The following is a 12,380-nucleotide window of genomic DNA, read 5'->3' as shown; positions in this document are numbered from 1 at the left end:
AGATTATTGCAACAGGGGAGATACTACTGCAGCAAGGGAGAGAGACTGAACTCAACTCCAAATACCACAATGATAGCTGGGGATTTATAGTCTATGAGAAGAGTGAGGGGGTCAGTGTACAGAAAATTACTAAGAGGAGACATCAAGCATAGGGATATTCTTGCCAAACTGTCTTAACAGGATTCTTTGCTAAAGGTAGGCCAAGGTTGAGACTTAGTCAAGAAGAGGGCTCAGCGAAGCCTAATTAAAGTTTGGTCAAGGAGGGAGTCTTTGTCAGAAGCTATTTTAATTTTAACATACATGTGAGTTTAGTACTACTGAATTAGAGCAGAAATGAGAGTACCACAATATTTTTAATTCATAGGGCTTCTGGTTCTGGGAATGGGGAAAAGATACTTGGAAAGAGTCAAAAGATATTAATGCTGTAGAAATAGTAGAATTTTGTGGCTGATTAGAGATAGAGAGGAAGAATAAATCAAGAATTACTCTGGTTTTCTAGCTTCTGCAAGTGATTGGATGGTAGTGCCCATGAGATAGGTAACATTAGAAGAGGAGCACGTTTAAAATGAAGATGATGACTCTGCTATCAGACATGTTCGAATTTGAAGTACTCAAAGAACATCAAGTGGAGATGTCCAGTAGACAGTCAGGTATATGAATTTGAAGCTCAGCAGAGAGGATTGGGCTGGAGTTATAGTCTTGGGAGTCACCAGTACATAGGCTGTAATTGTAATCATGAGAATGCCTCTTAGGGAAAGGATATAGAGTGGGAAATGAGAAGAGGGTCAAGAAAAGATCCCTGAGGAACCCCAGCATATGGAAGAATCCAGCAAAGGAGACTGAGAAGGAGTGATTAGTGGAGTAAGAAGAAAATTAGTAGACAGTGGTACCCCAGGATTCAAGAGAGGATACTGTTTCAAAAAAGGAATTCAACTCTTAAGGCATCAAGCAAGAAGACAACAGAGATGTGTCCACTGGATTTGGCACATGGAGGTCTTCAGTGCCCTTGAAAAGAGTAGTTTCAGTGATGTGATAAAGATTCCATTTCAGATAGAGAAGCCATTTCAGAGTACACTTAAGAGTGAATGGGAGATTAAGAAGGGGAGTCAATGAGAATAGATAATTCTTTAGAAAAATTTTACTCTCAAGAGCCGTTGAGAAATTGAGTGGTAGGTGGAGAAGAATATGGATCAAGTGAGGGCTTTTCAAAGATGAGTGATACTAGAGCAGGCTTAGATGCTACTATGATCTATTAGAATGATCTATAAGGAGAGATAAGGAAGTAGGCAAAGTATCTGAAGATACTGGACAGGAATGGATGCAGAGTACAGGTGGAGAATTGACCTTAAACAGCAGGCACTCATAATGTATAAACTCATTCTTAGGCACAGGCCTTATTGATAGAATGTCTCACTGTCTGTGGACAGGCGGAACATCAGGACATGAAAATATTGTAACATTTAGACTCTTCTGATGTTTTTTAAACCAGTATTCATTAATAAACATTAAAAAACAGTTGTGTCACCTTCAGAACAGGGAAATCCTCAAAACAACAAGGGACTTATTTGTCTTTCATTTAACAACTATTTTTTGAGTAAATTGTACCATGCAATGATCTAAATGCTGGAAATAAAATAGTGAACAAGTCATACCTGATTATTTCTCTTATAGAGCTTAGAGTCTACTGGGAGAGAAGTATATTAAACAGATAATTGTAATACGGTGTGATAAGGGCTATGATGGGAGAAGTACTCTGTCAACACTTTACCTTATCTGGGAGTGGAGGAGTTAGGGTCAGAGGACTTCTAGAAAGAGATGTTAAGTTGGTATCTGAAAGATAAACAGGAGTTATCCAGAAGAATGGGGTCAAGAAGTAGGGTGTGAGGAAGAGTTCCAGGCAGAGGTAACCATATACATGAAGATCTTGACACCGAGGGAGTGTGATGCAGTTGAAGAACCTAAGGTCAGTGTGACTGGACTGCAGAGAGTGGGAGGCAAAATGATGGAAGATGAAGCTGGAGAGGTAGCAGAGACCAGATTATGCAGGGCCTTATATACTATGTTTAGGATTCTGGTATTTATCTCAAGACCCAGCGGAAGACATAGCAGGGATTTAGGCAGGGAAATGAGCCTGACAGGATTTACATTTTGAAAACATTCTAGCTGCACTTCTGAGAATTGTTTGGAGGGACAAGAGTGGAGGGATGACTAAAAGAGTTGAGAGGCTATTGCAGTTGTTTGAATGAGAATTATGGTGACATTTGCTAGGATGGTAGAGGTAGAGATGGAGAGAAGTAGAAGTATTTTAGAAGTATTTGCAAATTAACAGCTCTTGGTAAATAATTGGATGTGGAGAATGAGGGAGAAAAACGTGTCAATGATTCCTAGGTTTTTGGCTTGAACAACTGGTTGGATGAGGCGATGGCAGCTTTTACTGAGACAGAGAAGAAAGGCAGAAGAGGAGGCTGCAGATGATCAAAGTTTGGTGTTTTAGAAGAACTAACTCACTATAATCATTCTTTTACCAGATGCATCTGATAAGACTCCAATCAAATACAATTCCAAGAATATCTAAAAAAGCTCTTAATATCTTGAGAGCCTATGGATGGCTGAAGGGTTTAGCTTATGTTTTTTTGACTTACTGTGTTTGACCTTCATAATTCATTTAATTATACTTCTTTTTCTGACCTCATTATTGCTTTTTCGGAACCACTTCTACCAAACTAGACCAATGGTGCATTTATGTTCATGCTGAGTTCAACTCGTAGTAGGGACATGAATTTATAATAGGGATGCTGTAGATGTATGCTTCTTATATTTTTAATATGGATTTTTTCAAACATATATACCTAAGTAGATAGTAATAGATTAACATATTTTCACCAACTAACTTAAATAATTATCCATTTATAGTCAATTGTATTTAATCCATCCAAACAGGATGTACTTTAAAGAAATCACTATTATTCATAAAACAATTAACAATATTTCTTAACATTATATTTCCATTTAGTGTTCTAATTTTCCTGAATGCCTAATTTTCCTTTTACAGTTTCTCTGTTCAAATAAGTCCATACATTGTATTTTGTGGATGTCTCTTAAGTCTCTCAATTCATTGGTTCCCTGTCTCTGTTTTTATTTTAAAATTATTATTTCAATTTATTTGTTGAAGAAAACAGTTGTTTATCCTGTAAAGTTTCTCACATTTTGGATTTTGCTGATCACATCTCTGAAGTGTTGGTTAACATATTTTTTTGTTCCTTATACTTCCTGTAAACTGGTAGATCTAGAGCCTTGATCTGATTCAAGATTGATTTTTTGGGGACAGGAATATTTCATATATGTTGTGTGTATTTCCATCAAGAGGTACAGAATATCTGGCTGAATCTCTTCTTTGTGATATTAGTGTTCATTGATAGTCATTACCTAGATTCATTATTTCATTAGGGGTTTATAAGATGGTGATATTCCAATTCTATAATTATTCCTTCATTTACTAGTTGCGATATGTCTGTAAATAAAAAATTCCTCTCGAAAGCTATTTCATCACTCTGAGGGGCAGCTTGGATTCCCTTAGCACCATCCTCCAAAGGTGACCAATGAATATATTTTTCAGAGTCATTATTACTCATGGGTTTTTAACATTTGTGATGTTTCAATTCATGAGTTCATTGCAGTTATTATTCTTAATGATATTCAAATTGTCATTGTAGCCCTTTTCAAGTTGATTCCTGAGTGATTATGACACTACCCCAATTGTCTTTGATAGCTTTCTTGCTTTCTGATATGATAATTAATAAAAATATATGAATAAATAATTTTAAATATTTATGACATGTTAAGTGCATGATTGTGGCTCTAAATTACCATTTTGTTATGCTTTGTATACCAGGATATAAACACTACCCTCGTCTCCAGTCTACGGAATGCTAAGTTGACACACAAGGCAGTCAAAGCTTCCTTTCATTCAATATCTGACTAATTTATGGCTTTACAGAAAAATAAATAGCCAGCACATGATTTCACCTCCTAAACGAAGCATTTACACGTATCTAAACATGTTTTTTAAATGAGGTGGAATTTCTCCCTTCTTGAAAATATGTTTCTGGAACTACTAAAAATTTGCATTTTCTAAATAGCTGATAACATTCCTCCATATTGTTGAAGAAGGGAGGCATGGGGACCACCAGTAAGACTTGGTTTAAGTATGCCAGTCAGACTTGACTTCTTTCCATCCTGCTGCATCAGAGGCCATGCTCTCCTTTTTTGTTTCTTCTTTTTTGCAGCCTTTAGTGTCTTGGTTAGCCACCCCAGTCCCAGTGGATTTCCCTTTTGCTCCTCCTTTCCCTCTTGTTTGCACATTTTTCCTGAAGGTTTATTCTTTCTTGTTGCCTTTTGCTTTTGGCTTAGTCTCAACTTTGGAAGGAACAGGTTTGGCTACAACCTGTGAATCTCCTCTTGGGCTCTTTCTTTACTGCCTCTTTAGCTGAATTGACCTTCTTCTTAGAAATCTTGGTGGTGGCTTCAGTGAGGAAGATGCGTGCCTAGGTGCCTAGGAGTCTTCACAAAGCTGGGCTACTTTGCTGCTGCCAATCCCATAGCCTGAACTCCTGGGGCCCAAGATGGGAGTGGATCAGATGTCTTCCCATTATTTTGATTTAATATCAGGAATCTCTCTCTCTCTCTCTCTCTCTCTCATCATCCTCTATCACTATCATCTATGTACTCATCCCTCTCTCTCCCTTTTTAGGTAAATGGTAGCATACTATACATGCTTTTCTCCACCTTGTCTTTTTCACCTTAACAGTATACCAGGAGATCATTCCAAAGTAGTATATAGAGTATATATTCCTCATTCTTTTAACAGATACATAATACTCCTTCATGTGGATGTATTGCAATTGATTAAAACAGTCCTTTATTGATGGACATTTGTTTTTTTTAACCTTCTGCTATTACATATAGAACTTCAGTGAATAATCTACTGCATATGCTTTACTGTATTTTTGCCAGTGTATCCTTGGGATACATTCCTAGAAGTGGGATTACAGGGTCAAAGGGAAAAAGCTTTATGTAATTTTGCAAGATTCGACAACTTCCCCTCCTTTGGGGTGGTACTATTTTACATTCCCACCATAAAAGCATGAGAATGTCTGTTCACAGCCTCACTAAAGACTATGTGGTCAAACCTTTGACTTTTTGCCAATCTGATAAGTGAGAAATTATATCTTATTTTAGTTTTAATTTATACTTCTCTTATGAGTAAGGTTGAATATTATTTCATATATTTAAGAGTCATTCATATATCTTTTCCTGAGAACTGTCTTGACTGTTTAAAAAACATGTTCAATGTGTTTCAATCTGTTATAGTCTTTTTTTTTGTTATAGTCTTTTTTTATGCTCAAGTTCTATCTTAGGCCAGTGGAAGACTCTTCAGGTTATCTCCTGTGTGCTTTTGACATGACCTCAGCATTCCTTTATTTTTTTACCCTAGTAATCTTTGACCGCTTCTTTGCTAAATGACATGACAAGATATTCTAGACTTATCTTGTACATTAAATGCCTCAGAATTGGCATCAGCCATTTCTCTAAGCTGCTGGCGGAATAATAATTCTTTTTGCTAAGGCTCATATCCACATGCACATTCATAGCACTTATCATTACCTGACATTACAGTGTATATTGTCTGATTCTTCCTCTATATTCTAAGAATTTAGAATGTAAGCTACATGGAGGGCAAACACATTGTTTTGTTCACTAATGTATCTTGAACACCTAGAACAAAACCTGATACACAGAGGTTCTCAAAACCTGCTTCTTTCCATTTATCAGAGGTCATGATTGCAGCCCTCTACATGAGGAGATGGGTGATCATCCAGAGACTGAGCCCAGGAGTCACTATCATTCATTCGTTCATTCCCATGTACTGAGTGGCTGGTATGTTACAGAAAATGTTCTAAGCAAGTTGGTAATGTTTGCATTAGGCCTGAGGTTCAGGCAAAACCTCTAGCCACTCTAATCAGGCAGAAATGATTCCTCTTCAATGTCAAACTTGAGCTAAACTAATAGGGTCAGGTAACCACCTGGAATAAAAGGAAATGGTGGATGGGACTTCCCTGATGGTGCAGTGGTTAAGAATTCACCTGCCAATGCAGGGGACATGGGTTCAATCCCTGGTCCGGGAAGATCCCACATGCTGCGGAGCAAGTAAGGCCATGTGCCACAACTACTGAGCCTGTGCTCTAGAGCCCATGAAACACAACTACTGAGCCCACATGCCACAACTACAGAAGCCCGCAACAAGAGAAGCCACCACAATGAGAAGCCCATGCACCGCAATGAAGAGTAGCCCCTGCTCACCGCTACTAAAGAAAGCCCACATATAGCGATGAAGACCCAACACAGCCAAAAATTAAATAAATAAATCTTTAAAAAAGGACATGGTGGGAGTATTTTCTTCCCTCAGGACTCCTCCTTCATGCAATGAAGACATGGCACCAAAGCTTCATACATTATGCAAATATATGTATATTTTACTTATTGCTTACATTTCCAGATGCTGTCTATGATAGCTGTATTCTATGTAGTTTACGTCAAACTCATCTCTTTTATGTGAGAGGGAAATCAGAGTAGGCCAGGACTAACATTTGTTGAAGTCTTATTGTGTGCCAGACATTTAAAAATAGATTTTCTCACTATATTTTGTATTATAGTCTCCTGGAAGATAAAGTAAGGAGGAAAAGAAAGCACAGTTTTAAAAGACTTTATTTTTCTTAGATCAGTTATAGCACTTTTTTAAAAAAAGGAAATAGTATAAGGATTTTCTATTCTTTTCCTAGCTCCAGGAGGTAATTAATCTTACAACACAGATGTGTCAACAGATACCATTTGCAAAGGATTTCCCATTTATTCCTCACACCACTGTGGTAAAGTGAGGGATTTTGTCACATCCACTGAGAAGACAGCCTCAGAGAGGTGATAACATATAAAACTCTATCAGTCATTTCTAGATTAGAGCAGTGGTTCTCAAACTACCTTGTGTCATCTGTATGATGTGTAAACACTAATTACTGGGCCCCATCTGGGTGAGGCCCAAGAATATGCACTTCTAACAAGTTCCCAGGTGATGCTGATGCTGCTGGTCCAGGGACCAGAGATGGAGAACTACTGATGTGAATAACAAACAAAAATGACATTTACCTTTTACTAGGACCTAGAGAATCACTGTGAGCTGAGAGGCCTGGGGGAGGTACATGGCCTGGGGTCAAAGCAAAGGGGATACAGAGTGCAGTGTGCCCAGGCCCATGCTTTGCACCATTGACTCAGACAGAGGCTGACACTATGTCACTCTCCTAAAGTGTGAGGGGACCAGTCTCTGGTCCACAAAACTGTTCATGTGGCACTGTGATTTCATCATGTCTCCCACCCTGGGAAGCCCTGTGGGTGAGGGATTAAGCACCAGGCTCCCAAAATCTCCCTTGATCTTAAGAGCTATTCAGGTTACTTCTTATTAAATCCCTAATTCAGACCAGGCTATGGGAAGTTAGGAGAGGTGAAGTAAATCAGGGACACTGTCTTGTAAATGCCTGCTCAGTAGTGAAACCTGGAATTATAATAAAGCTTTCTCACTGTGTCCCGAAACTACCAGAGCTCTGAATGCTCTAATCTCCCTGTGCAGTTGATGGTGGCCAGGATATTACTTTTCGATCATTTTTTTTATAGTGAGCTGTATCTTGTAAATGATTCTATTACTGAAAAATTTAAAACGCCCTGTGGCAAATAACAAAAACAATAACATCTCAGTAAAGCTTGTCTGAAATGGTTAGAGTAAATATGTGCAACTTAGGGCTAATTCTCATGATATATGAAAGCATTCTCAGCAACCAGTATAGCCAGATGGACAAATGATGCTGTGGTAAGCAGCCTCTAAGACGGCTCCAATGAGGCGGAGCCTCCCTTCCTGAGCGGCGCCAGGAAGCCAGGGACCCCTTCCTGGAGCCCGGAGCCTGCGGCCCGAGGGCCCCCGGGGTCTTATTTGTATGCAACGCGCCTGCCGAGCGGTTCAGCGAAGCCAGACCCTGCTCCACTCCCAGGAAGAGGAAATTTCCACCCCTGCAGCTGTCTTGTGACTCACGCTGCCACACCAACCAGTCGGAAAGAGTGGGAGTATTGAGTGTGTACTGTACACTGAATGTACAGCAGTGGGTTAATCACACAAGCGCATCATACACGAAAACGCACTTGTATTTGAACAGTGAAAAGACCCTTAAACAAAGGTTTGATCTTGCCCTTTTACCCAGGCTCTTATGGGGTCCTGGCTGCACTCTTCTCATTCACAATGTGGGCTATGTTTCAGAATCTGAACCAGGAGGTTCCAAAATATCGTGACCAGATAGTCCAGGACTTATGGTTTTTCCAAAGTCAGTGACTGCGTTGGAATATTCATTCAATCTGTCTGATCCAGATTCCTATAAAGGGTACATTGAAGACCTAAAGCCATATGACTTAGAAGAACAGAAGAATCTCACATTCTGTCCTGATAAAGTGCCTTTTGAAGAGAGAAGTCCAATTTATGTTGCATGTCAGTTTTTTACTGTCTTACTGCAAGCATGTGGTGGTGTGGATGATCCTGTGTTTGGTTATACCAGAGGAAAGCCTTGTATTCATGTGAAAATAAACAGAGTAATTGAATTAAAGCCTTAAGGAGAACCAACTATAGAATGTATTTCGAAGGATGAAAACACAGCTACTCTATCAACTTACCCTCCCAATGGAATTATAGGAATAAAATATTTTCCATATTATGAGAAAAAACTGCATGTGAGGTATCTATAGCCATTAGTTGCCATCTAGGTCACCTTTGACCCTGCAGTACCGTAAAAGAAGTAACAGTCAAGTGAAAGGTAGATGGGTTACCCAACCGAAAACACCAGGATGTTCTTGACAAGTTTTTAGGACGAGTTGTGTTCAAAATCACAGTGTGTGCATAGTAATGAGTTACGATATCTCCACAGACTAAATGTTATGTTGTCTGTCTTTATTTTGTATCAGCTGGACCTGCCATTCTAGAATTATGAGACCACCCTGGACAAAGGTAGGGTGGTACGTGACACTGGGGTAACATCATAATGTGCTTCTAGATCATAGTGTTCAATGTCCTTTGAAGTAACTGCCTGTTGCCTCTGCTGTTTTTTGAATCAGTGGATAGTCTCCAGATAGGGACTGTGAACACTTGATTTGAAACATGTAGAATGGGAGTCTTGTCCTATTTTTATGTGGTTTAATTGCCAAGTGTATAAACCTTAGTGTGCTGCCCTATATAAATATTTTATAGATTTAACACTGGTTAAGTGTCATATTTTCATGCCAGCAAAGTTTAGGCATAAAATGGTACCTGACCAACATCAAGTGACTTTATAGCTACAAGAAATGTGATGTATGGAGAAGTTCTGTGAGGAAGAAAAAGGAAAATAAAAGTGAGTTTGAAAGGTTTTCTTGGTGTTTTTGTAAAATTATTTTTTACATGCTGAATTAGTCAGTCTGTGGATTTTTTGATGAAGAGCACAAACTTTTTGCTGTAAAACATGTAAAACATGTAGTGATGGGATTGTTTTTAGTGGTGGAACTAAATCTCTTATACATTATTTTAGACCATAGATGAAACATAGCATTTTTAGGGTAGCCAGTATGAATATGCACCTGATTTTTTTATGAAATTAAGTTCATAAGATTTAAATTGTATGATACTTTATGAAATATCTTATTACTGCTTTTATTTAGCAGACTGTAGACTCTAATAAAAATATAAATTGTTAAGAACCTATTTAAAAATGAGCCCTCAGCTGAGAGCAACTATAAAAAGATCATCATTTTGATTCTGTGTTTCATCTCTTTCTACGGACTTGATATGATTGTTTATTTCAGTCTAGGTTATTTTTCAAAAAACAAACTTGTGGTTTTTTTTTTTAATTGAGTTATAATTAACATAGAATGTTATATTAGTTTCAGGTGTACAACATAGTGATTCAATAGTTTATACATTATGAAGTGATCACCATAATAAGTCCAGTTACCATCAGTCACCATACAAACTTATAACAATATTATTGACTATATTCCCTATGTGTACATTACATCCAGGTGGCTTATTTATTTTATAGCTACAAGTTTGTACCTCTTAATCCCCTTCACCTATTTCGTCCAGTCCCCCCCGCTCTTCCCCTCTGGCTTATGATGTCTGTAGAGGTGAAGCAATATATATCCACTAGTCCAGCACACAGGACCTAGGAAGAGGACATATTAAAGGGCCATGAATGTGAGAAAGAACCACTTACTTAGGTCATCCATTTTTAAAATAAAGTGAGATTTGACAGTGAGTCTTGATAGAGACCCATTCCTTAAGTCTGTAATTGAGATAAGTAAGTTAGAACATATGGGTAGATTAAGTATCCAAGTGAATGAAATGAAGTAAAGGGAAAATATGTATATACATTGTGAAAAAATGATGGCTCCAGTGAGCCGTGCTTCCTAGTATTCATGCATGTGCGTGCGTAATCCTTATACTTGAGTGTGGGCTGGGATAAGAGACATAAATAGTGAAGCCTTGAATTACTCTAAAGCTTTGTCCTTTGTGTCCTGAAGCCACCTGGGCTCTGAGTGCTCTAATCTCTCTAGGGGCTGGCACTGGATGCTGCCCAGGGTATTGCTCAATTTCTATTACAATGGGCTGTATTTATTTATTTATAAAATATACATAATATTTACCATTATAATCTTTTTAAAGTGCACAGTTCAGTGGTATCCAGTGCATTCAAATTGTTGTACAACCATCACCACTGTCCATCTCCACAACTCTTTTCATCTTGTTCCATGCTCATTAAACATTAATTTCCTGTTTCCATCAGCCCCCTGGTAACCACTATTCTACTTTCTGTCTCTATGAATTTGACTACTCCAGGTGCCTCATGTAAGTGTAATCATACAGTATTTGGTGTGTGTGTGTGTGTGTGTGTGTGTGTGTGTGTGTGTGTGTGCGCGTGTGTGTGTGTCTTCTTTCATTTGGCATGTTTCAGAATTTCATTTCTTTTTAAGGCTGAATAATATTCCACTGTATGATAGTTATCCATTGGTGGACATTTGGGTTGTTTCCATCTTTTGCCTTCTGCTGTTAAAGAAAACCAGAGTTGTATAGTAGTTAAAGTATTAAGAACAGATTTTATTCAGGAACTATTGTATTAATAAGAGTAAAGAAACCTCCGATTATAACTGAGCTCAGTTCTGAGTACATCATGGGCAAATACAGGTTAATAGCCTAGGAGCAGAGTGGGGAGTCAGTGGATGGAAAATTGAAGCGGGGGGGGGGGATTCTGGTTAAACCAACCTGACCAGGGTTCTTGCTGAACGCAGGCCATGGTGATCAGATATTGGGAGTGGGGATTCTTGCTAAGTTGACTTAGCAGGATTTTTGTTAAAGTTGGGCTATGCAAGGATGAACACAATAGTCCAAAGGTTGAGACCTAGTTGAGAAAAAGGTTCAGAGGAACCTGACTAAAATTTGGTGAAGGAGAGTCTTATCAATCAGTGTGAATAATACTGCCATGAATATTGGTGCACAAATATTTGTTCGAATCCCTGCTTTCACTACTTTTGGGTATATACCTATAAGTGGGATTGCTAGATCATATTGTAATTCTATTTTTAATTTTTTGAGGAACCTCCATACTATTTGTCACAGCAGCTGTACCATTTTACACTCCCACCAGCAATGCACAAAATTCTAATTTCTCCACATTCTCACCAACACTTATTTTCTGCTTTAAAAAATATAATAGCCATCCTAATGGGTATGACTTCTATTTATTTTTAAAATAAACTTTATTTTGAATAATTTTATATATAACTGTATAATTTTAGTCAGTGATATTGAAAAATATAAAACACTTTGCATGACAGGAAAAAAGTAAAAGTTATGTGAAAAGTAGAGAGAAAATATTTGCAAACTCCATGGGGTTTATATTTCTGCTATGTTAGGCAGATTTACTAACCAACAGGTCAATGAGGTCAACAGAAAATTCACTAGAGGACCAATATCTGTGGCTAATAAACATTAGCAAATAATAGAAATCATATTAGTGAAATAAGCAAGTTGCATAAGAATATGTATAACATTATAATTTTGAAGAATATGTGCATTTTAGTATATTTTATGTAAATATCTGATTATATGTAATTATACATTAATAAATTACATACAGAGAAACACATCTGAAGAATAGACATCTGTCTATTTTCAGTGATTATTTTTGGGTCAAGGACTGAGGGTCAGGACTTCCCTGGTGGTCCAGTGGTTAAGAATCCGCACTCCCAATGCAGGCGAGCAG

General features: G+C 37.9%; 1 pseudogene; it reads left to right on the top strand.

Annotated features, from left to right (window-relative positions):
- Nucleotides 1-574: 574 nt before the first annotated feature.
- Nucleotides 575-8,990, top strand: LOC131748082 (sodium/potassium-transporting ATPase subunit beta-3 pseudogene; annotated as a pseudogene).
- Nucleotides 8,991-12,380: the final 3,390 nt, after the last annotated feature.

Source organism: Kogia breviceps, chromosome X (assembly GCF_026419965.1).
Source record: "Kogia breviceps isolate mKogBre1 chromosome X, mKogBre1 haplotype 1, whole genome shotgun sequence".
In the NCBI taxonomy this organism is placed as follows: Eukaryota; Metazoa; Chordata; class Mammalia; order Artiodactyla; family Physeteridae; genus Kogia; species Kogia breviceps.
Note: the sequence above shows the minus strand (reverse complement) of the source record. Positions and strands in the feature narration are given on the sequence as shown.